This window comes from Thamnophis elegans, chromosome 8 (assembly GCF_009769535.1).
Source record: "Thamnophis elegans isolate rThaEle1 chromosome 8, rThaEle1.pri, whole genome shotgun sequence".
Lineage (NCBI taxonomy): Eukaryota > Metazoa > Chordata > Lepidosauria > Squamata > Colubridae > Thamnophis > Thamnophis elegans.
The window spans coordinates 58,669,652-58,685,601 of NC_045548.1; positions in this window are offsets into that span (position 1 = coordinate 58,669,652).

Consider the following 15,950-nt stretch of genomic DNA (forward strand, 5'->3'; position numbering starts at 1 on the left):
TTGAAAGCAAATTTTGAATAATGGAAGGATTCAAAGAACTAAAATTATGATGAAGCATAAGAGAACATAAGATATTTGACAATAGGGTAATTCTATGAAAAAAGGGGTTATTCTGCATTGATGAAAGAGATGTGGTCTAGAAAAATGAATCAAAGATATGGTTGAGTGTTTCTATTATTAAGTCATTGGCAGGATAGGAATAGGAAAGAAAGTTCCATATAATCTATAGTGAAGATATTTCCCCCCATAGGGGACAATTAACATCTCCCTTTGAAATATTGGACTGGAGGTTATAACTATAAGTTTGCAGCAATATAGAGTCTACAATATCATTCTTGTACCATCCAAGCCTATTTTTGAAAACCTCCAGTGATTAAGCACCCACAACCCCAGTAGGCAAGCTATTCCATTGATCAATTGCGCTCTCTGCCAGAAAAAAAAATCCTTCTTACTTTTAGGTTGGATTTGTCTTTGACAAGCTTCCACCTGTTACTTCTTGTCATTCCCTCTGTTTCCCTAAAGAACAAATCAATCTCCTCTTTTTGTGACAGCCCTTCAAATACTGGAGGACAGCTATTATGTCCCCCTCCATCCTTCTTTTGATAGGCTAGAGATACCTAGCTCTCTCAACTGTTCACTGTATGATTTAGCCTCCAAATCCTTTCAACATCTTTGTTGCTCCTCTCTGCACACTTTCTAGAATCTTATCAGCACAGTATAAAGTCATACTATTTCTTCTTGTTGACTTGATGCTATCTCTTGATGCATCGTAGGATTGCACTGACCTTTTTGGCAGCTGCAGTACACTGCTGGCTCATTATTAAGTGGTGGTCCACTAGGACACCTAGATCCCTCTCATAGTTACTACAGTTGAGCCAGGTACCACCTATATCTACCTATGGATTTGGTTATTCCTGCCTAAGTACAAGGCCTTACTTTTCTCATCACTGAACCGCATCTTATTGTATAGGGACCGATGCTCAAGTCTACCAAGATCCTTCTGGATCTTTAGCCTGTCTTCTAAAGCATTCAGACTCTCAGTATATTACATTGAGCTTCTACTTGCTTGAATTGGCACAACATTATTTCCTTCAGTGGCACAGTGGTTAGAGTGTAGTACTGCAGACTCCTTCTGCTGATCATCGGCTGCCTGCTGTTTGGCAGATTAAATCTCACCAAGGTTGACTCAGCCTTCCATCCTTCTGAGGTTGGTAAAATGAGGACCCAGATTGTTGGGGGCAATACAATGACTCTGTAAACTGCTTAGAGAGGTCTGTAAAACACTGTGAAGTGATATATAAGTCTAAGTGCTAGTGCTATTCCATTCATTTCAATTTTACTATGGTGCAGCTGTTCCTGGATCAGGCATTGGTTGAAGAAAAATTGTCCAGTTTGCAGAGATGTGAATTAATAAAATAAAGTCAAGAAGGCACCTATTATTTTTGAATTGCCTCTGGTTATATTCATGCTAAAGTACCGAAACTACTGAATTAAAAAGCATTAATATAGCTTCTTATTCACTAAGGATCTTCCAATAATTTATCAGTGGTCATATCATGATGTACTTTTATTAAACTTATTAGACTTTTCCCCTCTTTCCTATCTAATTGAAGACAGTATCATCCTCTTCCCCTCTATATTTCAGGAATATTACAGTATATATTTAGAATGTATGACTAAAACCCTGTTTCCTTTTTTCATCTTTGAGCCAACTCATTTCTATAGATGTTTGTGTTACATGAGAAGGGCTATGCTCTAGTAAATAGGGGGCTGGAAAAGGGGAATTTCTACAGCCAACAGATGTCTTTGAAAGGTGAACCAAGGAAAGCTGGAGATTAACAGCGATGTGTCTCTAGCATGGATTTCATGAACAAGCAAAGATATGAAGACAGGTTATCATAGGTAAAGATAAAGGTTCCCCTCACACATGCATGCTAATTGTTTCCGGCTCTAGGGGGCAGTGCTCATCTCCGCTTCCAAGCCAAAGAGCCAGCACTGTCCGAAGACTTCTCCATGGTCATGTGGCATGACTAGATGCCAAAGACACCCGGAGGACTGTTACCTTTCCACCGAGGTGGTTCCTATTTTTCTACTCGAATTTTTATGTGCATTCGAACTGCTAGGTTGGCAGAAGCTAGGTCACTTAACAGGTGGCCACTCCATTATGTAGCGCTTTGGATTTGAACCGCCGAACTGCTGACCTTTCTGATCGACAAGCTCAGCGTCTTAGCCACTGAGCCACTGTGTCTCTCATCATAGTTATTATAGTGCTTAGTTATTGGAGAAAAAGTAATACTGAGAATTGATTCAGGAGACACAGCCAAAGGAGCCAAATATCAGACGAGGAAGTTTAGTTAGTAGGCAAAAAGGATAATCTCTGGGTATAGAAGGGTCAGCAATTAAAACAATAAAATCTTATTGAAACAGACTCCACACTGTTCATCAGATGTGGGAGCAATGTCTGACTCTCAAATACATCTAGCAATCCTGAAGAGTTCTATGTAACTAAATACTTTCTGACTTCAAATCCAAAATAATATTTGTGTAACCCTATTGGATTAGGGCTGGGATTAGGGTTACTCAACATTTTCTGTGAATAATTATCACATTTTATTGTAATTGTTATGTAGTGAAAGATCTCGGTGTCACAGTGTAAAGTGCTATTAGACATGTGGATTGTGATAATTGTCATTATATGACACGGTAAATAGAAATCCACACATGCTGATTTGATTTTTCAGGGTCGCTGTAGACACATTTTATTTATCTGTTTTGCAGTTTTCTTTGAACTAATGCTTGCCCTATTTTAGGTCTTCACACCTTACAGTGGATATTAACTAAACTCTACCTGATCTCAGCTGTAAAAATTTGGGCAACCACAAGATGGCAACAGAAAAATACAGAAATTTCCACTTCCTGCCACGTAATCACCATTTAAAACAAGGGTGTCCAACTTTGGCAACTTTAAGTCTTGTGGATTTCAACTCCCAGAATTTGCATGGGTGGCTGAGGAATTCTGGAAGTTCAAGTACCCAGGTCTCAAATTTGCCAAGACGACAATCTTGATTTAGTTTATTAGTTCAGCTATAGTAGCCATGACATTTATTCATCTTGCTTTCTTCTGACCATAAAAGTATGAATAAATGAAAAAAATTGTTGAAATTTGGCCATTCTTATCTTAGAAAGGAAGGTGGGAGGTGAGAAAATCAGATTCATACTTATTATAGCTGACTTTAAATAACAGCTAATGAAATGTAGTGTATCAACACTTAAAGAGAGACTCAAAGCAGCTTCTGGTTCACCAGATTATGTTGCGCAGAATAACTCCCTTGGATATTGCTACCTTTCATGTTTTCTGCAGGGACTAATAGAATAATTAAATTAAATAATTACATTATTTCTTCCTATGAGCAGATGTTCTGTTATGATTCTTATTTTTTATTTAAAGAAATACCTGATCTCTTCTCAATTTAATTCATGTACATATAAACTGACTTCCTTCAAATATTTCAAACTATAAGTCCCACAATGGCTTGCCATTGCCATCATCATTGTCACTGGATCTGATGAAATTTTAAGTTCTGAACATGAGGAAGACATAACATTGCCTACTCATGATATTACAATACAATATACAATACAATAGCAGAGTTGGAAGGGACCTTAGAGGTCTTCTAGTCCAACCCCCTGCCTAGGCAGGAAACCCTATACCGTTTCAGACAAATGGCTATCCAACATCTTCTTAAAGACTTCCAGTGTTGGGGCATTCATGATATAAAGATTCGATGTTTCTAAAGGTAGCTATAAAACACAACTGAGAGCACTAGGATGTCATTTAAATCTAGGCTACGTCTAATGTTGTTTATTGTGCTGTGCCAAAATAAGTCTTCCAATTTCTCTGTAGGGGCCATAAAAATACATATTTCATTATAGCCATACTTAGAATTTTTCTGGAGTTTTTTCAGCTTGCCTTTCAATTGTAAAATGACCAAGAATGTGATGTATATTTTCATTTCGAATACACATATTGCTACAGTATGTTTCAGGGTCTTTGGCTATCTTGATCTTCTGATAAAAATAGCTGAAGGGGAGGAGTTATTCCATTATATTTTCTCTGGGATGCAATTGGAGTATAGAATTCCAAGAAGGGTGGACACCGCTAGACTGAGATTTGTCAAATGGAAGACAAAATATATACACACAAACAAACATTGACCATGAAAAGCTGTCATACACCCCATTGAAAGTTATCTCAGTTTTTCTTTCACCTTAAAAAAGTCTTTAAAACGTCTTTGTTTTCCAGTTAAGAAATGTGCATATGTTAAGAAGAGACTTGGGAAAAGATTAAAAACATCCAAACGCTATGAATTATATTACAAGTATTATCATTAAATAGTTCTCTGACTATTTTTTTTTAGTATTATAGAAGATTTTTCTAGAATCACAGAAGATCAGGAAGTGTGTTCAAGTGAGTTTTAGCTCAAGGCATTTGTAATTAGAACAAATACATATATTTGCCACATTCTTGCTTTTTTTTGTTTATTTGATGATAATCTCCCAAGATGATCTTTTATGACAAGTTTCTACAATGGTGTCAAAACTATTTGAAATGAGGCTGTTTTCATTTTTTAGTCATTCTCTAAACAGTTGGCTGACTGTGGAGATTCTCAGTCATCTAGGTTATGGTTGTCCCAAGGTGCTTTTTCAAGAGGCAACGGAACTTTTTGGTTTTTCTTTGAAGACGTTTCACTTCTCATCCAAGAAGCTTCTTCAACTCTGACTGGATCAGAGGTGGGTTCCTACCAGTTTGCACCTATTCGGTAGAACCGGTTTGTCAAATCTACTGAACCAGTTAGAAGAGGTTCTACCAGTGGACCCAGAAAGCAGGCCACACCTACAGAAGAGGTTCCAAAATTTTTTGAAACCCACCACTGGTCATTGGATATGATTATTCTACACTATCATGCTCATATTTATAAAACTCAGTGCCTCTGTGAAAGGTAAGGATGACTACTGCGTTTGTGGTGCAATCAGAACATTGCATGTGTTGAAGTTGTTTTAACGCAAACCAAAGATGCCTTTTAAAAAACAAGTTTACATCATATTCTTATGCATGCCAGTGCTGTGTGTGAGGTAATTTAAGGTGGTTCTGACAAGTGTCGTCGGCATCTTCATATCCGGTCACATGGGCAGCAAGCCACTCCCATCTGGTCACATGGGCGGAAAGCCACTCCCACAAAGAAGGCCACACCCACAGAGTAGGTTTGAACAATTTTTGAAACCCACCACTGGACTGGATGGTGGGCAATTGAAGGATATATATTTCTTGTATATGATCTGCTGTCTGCATCAGTAGTGAAATTCATTTTTTTTACTACTGGTTCTGTGGGCATGGCTTGGTGGGCATGGCAGGGGAAGGATACTGCAAAATCTATATTCCCTCCCCACTCTGGAGCTAACCGGAGTTTCCAGTTCTCCGAACTACTCAAAATTTCTGCTACCGGTTCTCCAGAACCTGTCAAAACCTGCTGAATTTCACCCCTGGTCTATATCCTTCCACTTCCCACCATCCAGTCAGAGCTGAACAAACTTCTTGGATGAGAAACGAAATGTCTTCAAAGAAAACCAGAAAGTCCAGTTGCCTCTTGAAAAATCATCTTTGGTATAAACAGTTGGCTGTTTTCCCAGATGATACATTGATCCATTCTGCTGTTTAATTTTATTTTTATTTTATTAGTTTGTCAAACATGTAGAAGATAGCAGGTATAAGTATGAACATGGACATGAACAAAGGAAATGGGTACAAATAAATGGGGACAATAGGACAGGGACGGTAGGCATGTTGGTGCGCTTATGCACCCCTCCCCCCCTTTATGGACCTCTTAGGAATGGGGTGAGGTCCACAGTAGACAATTTAAGGTTGACGCTGCGGGGGTTGGAGGATGTAACAATGGAATCAGGTAGTGCATTTCAGGTGTTGACCATTCTGTTACTGAAATTGTATTTTCTGCAATTGAGTTTGGAGCGGTTTACCTTGAGTTTGTATCAATTGTTTGCCCGTGCATTATTGTAGTTGAAACTGAAGTAGTCGTTGACAGGTAGGACATTGTAGCAGACAATTTTGTGTACTATGCTTAGGGGTGACCACAGACAGCACAATTCTAGATTGTCCAAGCCCAAAATTTCGAGACTGGTGACGTAAGAGATTCTATTGTGAGCAGAAGTGTGGAGTACTCTTCTTGTGAAATACCTCTGGACTTGTTTTATAAACTGTTGTGCTGATTCATTGAACTAGACTTCCTTTATTGGCCTTCAAGGTAATCTGTCATCACCACCACTACCTCATTTTCAGAAGGTAATAGAGATCTTTTCTTCATATATTTGGCTATGAACCTCAAACTTAATACATATGGATAGGATAGGATATAATTCACAAATGATGTTGTGATTGGAATGGCATAAAAATATTCAACTAATGGTGGAGAATGTTTTTATTTAAGGATTTGATTGATTAAATGCCATTTTATTTAAGGATTTGTTTGATTAAATGCCATCAAGTCATTTTCCACCCCTTTCCACATAGAAAGATTTTCTTCATGAATTTTAAGGACATGCTATCCAGATTATTCGGGCTCTTGTTTGATCTGGCTGAAACAGTCCACAACTCAGTCCAGTCCGGCCATAAAGTATTCCACTTTATGACACCACCTTATGATCGCTCTCTAAACTCAGTAATGCTAATCAAGTTCTTCTCAGTCTGCTGTGAAATGTGTGATATCAGAATTCTTAAAGTAACCCTAGTTTGGTTTAAAGTAACTTACTGGAGGAACTCTCTTCCCAAAATTGTCCTCTGAGTCTTGAGCAGCCTCAATAGCTACTGAATACCATGGACATTTTGGCAGGAGTCGTGTATATAGCAAGAGAATTGTGTTGAAGTAGTGCAGGTGAAATTAAAGTTGTGCCAGAGATAGTCTTCTAGTGTCTCAATTTTCCTCTAATAAACAGATTTCCGTTTTTCTATCTTACTCTCCATTTCCTGGAAATGGTCTTTCAGATATTTGAATGGTGGTGTTCAGGGGTGGGTGGTTCTCAGCATTACTGCCATTTCTGTGCGTGCATGCACATTTGCACAAAAATAGGACTGCACATGGGCAAAATGTTAAAGAAAGAAAAAAATTAAATTTGTGCAATTACAATTGTCCTGCATCTGCGCAGAATCGAAAATCAAGATGACTGCCCCTTAGGAGGACCCGTTCATGGGCGTGGCAGGCATGGGTTGCTGCCGGTTTCAGCAACCCAGGCTGCCAAACCACTACCAGTTTGGCCAAACCGGTCCGAACTGGTAGGAACCCACCTCTGGTGGTGTTAGTTGTAATAGTGGATTCCACTAATAGTGGTTTCTGTTCTTTTTTCCAACACCCTGAAAATGTTTAAGGGGAGAATGCCATTATTAACCCTTGTCTTGAAAGTAATGAAAATCTGGGAAGCAGGGAGGCTGCAGATCACTGCAGAGATTTTAGTACAGTAAAATATGGGACATTCACCCATACCACCTAAGCTAAATTAATGCAGAAATACTTTACTACCTATAAGGTTTTGTTTTCTTCACTGAAACAAATGTTGAAGTCAATTCTCTCTGTAGGAGAAATGCAACACTGCAGATGAAACAATCTTTCATTGTTTGTTGGTTCTGTTTGCAAAAGAGCTATGACCTCAGTTCAGATTCCAGAAGAAAATGTAGGTAATCAAGCCACATTCCTGCTGCTTAATTCTAAGATGTTCTCTCTTCCAAAACCACTATTTTGCACTTGAATGATTGTAGATAATGAATCCCAACGTCCTAATATAAAAGAAAATCAGTCCCAGGAGCCTTTTTGCTGTAACTAAAATATTTTGGAAAACAATAAACTGGCTGACTGGAATGGTGAACAGGAGGACAAAAGGCGGGGGACATTTTGTTGACTGCAACCAAACAGTTTGGGATATGTGATTGTTGCACCGAGCTTTTGCACCTATAAAATACTTTGCTAGAGACACAAGCCATTCATCGAAGGGAAATTAAGGAACTGAGTTCTTTGTGTCAGAAAAGGTTACAGAGGGGAACTAATCTGCCTTCTCTCAAGAGGAAATACGAAGAATTTTGGGCTGTTGCCTCAAAATAGTTGTTAAAGTATGTATTGCAGAAAGCCTTCTGTTTGAAGAATAAAAGTGCAGTCAGAAGGACACAGCTTCTTTCTAAAGTAAGTATGCCATATGCATTTGTGCTTATGATATAGTAAATCATTTCAATTCAGGAATGTTTAGGCAGCTTCATATCAACCTTTGAAATCCCTCCTTGACAGGTTTGACCAGTGTAAATCATGTAAACATCCCAGAGTCACTTGATTGGGTTGAGCAGCTATAGAAATTTAACAAATAGATGGACGATAGAGATAGATAGATGATAGATACTGTGCTTCCTAAAAAAAATAAGAACCTGTCTTACATATTTTTGCCACCAAAAAAGGCACCAGGTCTTATTTTCAGGGGATGGCATCTACTGACTAACCTCACTTGCGTGCATCACCCCCGGCCTCCTTTTATCTGTCAGAGGCTTTCAGGAACTACTACTTCTGCAGCTGGCAAGGCTTTCCTGAAGGCCTCTGCAGCCAATAACAGAGCTCTGGATCGATCCAAAGGTTTGTTTTTAGCTACAGAGGCCTTCAGGAAAGCCTTGCCAGCCTTGCCAGCTGCAGAAGAAATAGGCTGGCGAGGCAAGTGTCAGGGTGTGTGAAGCCTGGTTACAACTGTCCAAAGGTAAGTAGTAGGGCAGCTCCACCCCCCCATCTCCACCCTAGCTTAATTTTTACCCATGCACTCTAGAGTGGGTGGAATCTTTGTTAAGCCTTATTTTGGGGGGTACGGCTTATATTGGGCTCACAAGCTAGGACTTACAGTAGATATATATATATATATATATATATATATATATATATATATATATATATATATGTGTGTGTGTGTGTGTGTGTGTGTGTGTGTGTGTGTGTGTGTGTGTATGTATGTATGTATGTATGTATGTATGTAGGTAGGTAGGTAGGTAGGTAGGTAGGTAGGTAGGTAGGTAGGTAGGTAGATGGGTAGATGGGTAGATGGGTAGTTGGGTAGATGGGTAGATGGTTAGATGGGTAGATGGGTAGATGGGTAGATGAGAGAGAGAGAGAGGGATTACAAACTAAATTTAAGTTGACTTCATACATGGTGCAATGCTGTAGCTTGCAGACTGCACAAAGCAATGTAGAACAACTTTGTTGAAGCAGTTTGAACCATGGAGATGATGGAATTTACACCATCCATTTACCTGCAGTGAAACAATTTTGGCAGCCTTGATCTTCTTGAGGCCAAAGCTGTCTGTAGCCAAGATAAAGTTTGTCTTCTTATTTTTATTGGCAATATATTTTGAGATGAAACCACAAGAATTTATGAGGAAGAAGCTTATTGTCATTCACATGGGGAATAATTCGTTGAGGATGCATGGGGCTGGGCAGGGTTTTGTATTCAAAGAGCAAAAGGTCCTTCAGAGCATTCTTACCCCTCTTCTTCAACTCCTTCAAACAAAGTCTTTCACTATGATGACATTGCAGCTAACATGGTGGCCACATAATCCTGAGAAAATACATAGCTACTTTAAGTAAGAAGAATCAGGAGCACATCTCAAAATATCTTTCATATCTTTAGATCTAAAGCCCTGAAATGAGTGCTTGCCACCCTTACATTAGATTACATCTGTTGACTCCTGATTTTGGCCTCATTGTCAACAAATCATTTCTAGGAAGATGATACTAAGAGTAGAATTGCCATTGTTCTGTAACATTATGTCAGGTGCAATGAACTGGAATGACACTGGTGATTGATCAGAATGGTATGTTTATTGCTACTCACTTATTGACAGAAATCTCACCAGACTAATGTTTTCACTAGAGACACTATTAGATAAACAAGTATCTAGACACTGCAGGTTTACGGATTATCTGTTTCCCCCCACTTTCTTCCCCTTTAGCTATTGCAAGCTAGCAGTCTCTTCATTCCTTCCCTCACTTCAGCTCCAAATCCCCCTTCTAAGAGCCAAGGTGGCGCAGTGGTTAAATGCAGCACTGCAGGCTACTGCTAGATCAGCAGGTCAGCGGTTCAAATCTCACCGGCTCAGGGTTGACTCAGCCTTCCATCCTTCCGAGGTGGGTAAAATGAGGACCCAGATTGTTGGGGGCAATATGCTGACTCTCTGTAAACCGCTTAGAGAGGCCTGAAAGGCCTATGAAGCGGTATATAAGTCTACTGCTATTGCTATTACTGCTATTCTACCTGCTTATTTTCAGATCAATTTGCAAAGTGGTTATTTGGGGTGGGAATCAATGTTCCCTCTAATTTTTTTTCAGTCTGTGCGGAAAAGTATAGTGTTTAAGCGGCACATTTTCATGTCTGAGCACCTGAATTTTTTTCACAGATGTTTCACAGAGCAATTGATTTATAGGATCTGAATTGGAATGGAGAAAAATGGTTTTGTGCATGTGTGTGTGTGTGTGTGTGTGTTTGAGTGAGCGAGGGATCCAGTAAGGGTACTGTGCCTATTTAGAAAAGAAGGTAAATTATTGCAAACATGATCAGTCGAAGATAAGTATGGGGACAGATTGGGCGGTAGAGAGAAAGTGATAAAAGAGTAGAAGAGAGGAAGAGAGGAAGAAAAAAGAGGGAAGAGAGACAGAAAGAGACAGAGAAGGAGAGAGAAAGTGACAGAAGAATGGGAAAGAAGGAGAGAGAAAGAGAGACAAAGAGAAAGGATGAGACAGAAAGAGACAAAGAGGAGAGAGAAGGGAGAAGGAGAGAAAAAGTGACAGAAGAATGGAAAAGAAAGAGAGAAATAGAAGAGAGACAAAGAGAAAGAGGATGAGAGAGACAGAGAGAGAAGAGAGGAAAAGGAAAGAGGAAGAGAGAACAGCTCATTTCAACCCTGAGGTGCAAATATTCTCTTTGATTGGTAATTTTATCTGCCCATTTACTATCCAATACTCTCATTCCTCCTTAAGTTCATCAAGAATTTCCTTCTTTTTATTGAATTTATCACAATACCTTGAGAACAACTTTTTCAGCATAGCTTTACAGCTATTTAAAATATATAGAAATTTAGGTCACGTTTTCAGAACATTAGTCTACTATTTATAAGTCACTAAGTCAAAGAAACAGAATTCAGAAAGTTGGCTTCCCTTTTTGTAATTGCCTATTGCCTGCTTAACCTTTTACCTACATTTTTGATAACTGATATTCACTGTTGACCCAAGAAGCCCATCGTAGAAAGAAACCCTCCATATGAACTTTGTTTGGTTTCCATGGAATGAAGTTGGTCTTTTTCTCAACCATACAGTAGCATATTCTTTCTTAGGAGGATATAATCAAGATAGTCCATAATTGCCTACCAATCTAAAAGTATAGCAATTGACAATCTCTTTATATTTCAACTCTAACTCTTTCAGTCTTAAAGGTTTGGTGAGGAGAAATCCAAAAAAAATTTTAAAGAGGAAAAAAATGCTTGCACAATTGCATCCATGGAGACATGTATATATTATGCACAACACAGAGAGAAACAAACTTAACAAAGTGCTAAGTCTGCCCACCAACTAACTAACTAACTAACTAACTATCTCTCTCTCTCTCTCTCTCTCTCTCTCTCTCTCTCTCTCTCTCTCTCTCTCGTGTATCCCTCCTTCCTTCAGCCCAACACTCTCGCTGGCATCCCAGCCAGACAAGATGGACTGCAGAGGGTCTCCTAGAGTCTAGGGCAGTGAGTCATTCAATGGGAAAGTTGCCTCTTGGAAAGAAGGACCCGGATTGGCTTCAGCTTTCGATCTGCCGCCCAAAGACCGAACGGAGAAGCAAAGAGGCAGGAGAGACGAAGCAGGAGAGATGAAGCGGGAGCCAATCCGGGTCATTCCTTCCAAGAGGCAACTTTCCCATCAAATGACTCGCTGCCCTAGACTCAAGGAGACCCTCTGCAGTCCCTCTCATCTGGCTGGGATGCCAGTGAGAGTGTTGGGCTGAAGGAAGGAGGGATACTCTCTTTCTCTCTCTCTCTCTCTCTCTCTCTCTCTCTCTCTCTCTCTCCCTCCCTCCCTCCCTCCCTCCCTCCCTCTCTGGCAAATCTGAGCCCGTCCCATGCCTTCTCCCAACCCCCACACCCCTTCTCTGAGCTACTTACTTTCTGCCTTGTGGATCTAGAACTGATTGCTGTCTCCAGGCTGGCTCTCTTCTCTTATTATGGTGGAAGGCGTCTCACAAAAACCACTGCGCTGCAGTTGGAAACTGCTGCACGGTGTTTTGTTGCCACGTGCGTGGCCGCGCAGCCGCACAGCTTAGAGGGAACAGTGGTGGGAATAGCAATAGCACTTAGACTTATATACTGCTTCATAGTGCTTTACAGCCCTCTCAAAGTGATTTACAATGTTAGCAATCTGCATCTTCATTGTCCCTATCCCAGAAGGATGGAAAGCCGAGTCAACCATGAGCCACTCAGAATTGAACTCCTGCTGTACTGCATTCTAACCACTGCACCACCATGGCTCCTCTACTACATTATACTTTAAAGGTTTAAAGCAGGCAGGACCATAGACAAAGTTTCATATTCCATAACAAGAATAAAATATGGGTTTTTACAGAATATTGCAGATGATAGCTAGATAACTATCTAGACAGCTGCCTACATAGCTAGATGGATAACTGGATGGATGGATGGATGGATGGATGGATGGATGGATAAATAGGTAGATAGAGATAAATAGAGAGATAAAAATTAGGAAATACAAAATGAATTAACATTTTTATAGGACGAAAGGAATGACACTCAGGCGAATAACCACTAAATTGCATAAATAAACACAATTTTGGTATCTTCCCAAACCTTTATTATCCATCACAGATTCAAAGAGAAAGTTAAGCCGAATCTATAAATGTCTGTAACTGTTTCCAAAGGAAAAATATGGCCCAGTTTTACAATAAACCAACTGGAGTTGCACTGAACTTAACAGTTTTATCACGGGTGACAGTTTATACATTGAAATATTATTACAGTAATAAACCAATATATAGCGCCTTATGGTTCAAAGCTTAAATGTCAGCCTTCTTTTCTTTAATGGTTAGATCTGTTTCTGTTGCAAGTGATCCAAAAGAGAAAATGCTGTGATTTTATTGGACTATTTAAAAAGGAATAGCTTTCTTCCTTGGTAATTTTGCTACATAGAATTTATAGCAAAATGCTGGGCCAAGAAGAAGGGTATGAAATGAATGGATGCTGTCATCTAGATTTCAGAATAACTTTAAAGAAAAATTAATGTTTCCTTGCTTATGATTGGGAAATACACTGTGGCTTTTAAATTTGTAGACCATTATTATCTTTTAGAGTGCCTAAAATATATGTTAATTTCTGATATTTAGCTGCTTGGCATCCTGCTCTTTTGAAGATATGTTAAGATGTTGTGTTTTATTACAACTGTGCAACCTATCATAAAAATAAAATATTTAGAAAGTTCAGGGCACTAAATTAAGTATTTTATTTCACTGGGTGCAAATACACAGTATAAACAGGAAAACACTGGGCACATATTCAGCTAAAAAGACCTTGAATAGATGATTATGATTTCACCATCAAGTTGGTGTTAACTCTTTGTAACCACAAAGATAGTTTTCTTTCCTGTGATGATGTGTCCACAATCTCGTTTTTCATATCTTCCAGCATTATTCAGATCACCTCTGTAATTCAGTTCATCTACCTTCCTGCCAGTTGTCCCCTTCTTCTCTTCCTTCCACCATGCCTAGAAAGGAGAAAGCCTCCTTAGACCTTTCTCCAGAGAGCTATACACATGATATATTTGAAGTATGACAATTTAAAATGTTGTGTCTTAAGTGAGAACTCAGAACTGATTTGTCTGATGATCCATTTGTTTGTTTTCTTTACTCATACAAGCATAAAGCTGAAAACAACAGCCTGAAGATGGTGAGTGAGACCGCCGAAACGTTGCCAAGACAATCTCAATCTTACACGGGAAAAGACCCAAATACAACAAGACCAGTACACCTACACCCGTGAAAATGTACAAAAACATAGATTTTCACAGGTGTAGGTATGCTGGTCTTGTTGTATTCGGGTCTTCTCCTGTGTAAGATTGAGGTTGTCTTGGCAATGTTTCAGCAAGGTCCCACTTGCCAACTTCAGGTGGTGTTTTCAGCTTCGTGCTTGTGCGAGTAAGGCGTAGTCAGAGCTGTTGTCTTTCTATAAATCTTGGTGGGGGTGTGTGGAGTGTTGGCTTTGTTGCTGTAAGTGAGTTGATTGGGTGTGTAGTTGGATCCTGATTTGTAGATGGAGTTGATGTTTGTAGATTGGTCGGCTGTTTCGTATCATCCTGTATGGGTGAGGTGCTGGCTGTGTGTCCGTTGTTCTTTTGTGTTGTAATGACCTGGGTGGTGGGTGGGGTTCATTTGTTGACTAGGGCTGGTTTCCAGATGTCTGGTAGGTGGGAGGTATCATCGCATGTATTCATGTTGTGGGGGTGTTTCTCTATTTCGATGGCAATCCCATCACCACCCTGCACATATCAACTCTGTAGCCAAGACCCTCATCACCAGAACCAAATGCCTAGCTGACAAAGACCACCTGAAAACTGAATTACACACTCTCACAAACATATTAATCTCCAACGGATTCCAAAGAAAAACAATTGCTAACCTAATCCAAAGGGAGACTCCCCCCAAGAAACAAGACACAGAACAGGACAACAGCATCGCCCTCCTCCCTTACATCAAAGACACCACAGATAAAATCAGCAAAATTCTCCACAAGCACAATATCAAGACAGCCTTCAGCACTGACCAAAAAATAGTCAGCATCTTAAGAAATCCCAAAGACAAGATCCAGCTAGAAAACCAAGGAGTCTACGAAATACCATGCAAAATCTGCCCTGCCACATACATTGGACAAATTAATAGGAGAATAAATGCATGTATTACAGAACATAAGAACGCAGTCAGAAAAAAAGAAAAAACTTTCTCCCTTTTCCAGCACCTTAAAGCAACAGGACATGAAATTGATTTTGAAGGAACCAAATTAATCTCCAAAACAGAACACTTCAACAAGTGAATAATTATGGAAGCCATCGAAATAGAGAAACACCCCCACAACATGAATAAACGTGATGATATCTCCCACCTACCAGACATCAGCAGGTTCTGGAGAACTGGTAGCGGAAATTTTGAGTAGTTTGGAGAAACGGCAAATACCATCTCTGGCTGGTTCCAGAGTGGAGTGGGAATGGGGATTTTGGAGTATCCTTCCCCTGCCACGCTCATCAAGCCACACCAACAGAACCGTTAGTAAAAAAAAAAAATGAATTTCACCACTGATGCAGATGCGAGTAGATTAATAGGTACCACTTTGATGGGCAGGTAACAGCATTTCTTGCACCATTCTGACCACATGACCATGGAAATTGTCTTCAGACAACGCTGGCTCAGAGATTAGCACCATGCTCAGGAGTTGGACATGACTGACAGGGAAAGCTTTACATTTACCTTATTATAAAGCAATAATTTAAATTTGATGTACTTGAAAACAGCATACCATTCCTGGTGACTCAGGCCTCAAAGCCAATCAAGAGAACCACATCTTTATCATTTTCCTAAATTTTAAAATTGTGGAAGTGATGGAATCTGAACATCATGGAGATTTCTGCCTAGAACCTTGTTGAATTGAAGCTGCCTTATCATATATTTAGCTGCATACATTAAATTGGGGGGGGAGGGTAGAGAAAACCCCCTGCATTTTCTTTTTTCTCTTTCTTCTAAGATAAACACATTTCCTCTTTAGCAAGACACTTTTTAAAAACCTCTTTTATGCCAAAAAAGGGGGAAGGACAGGGTTTTTATAAGAG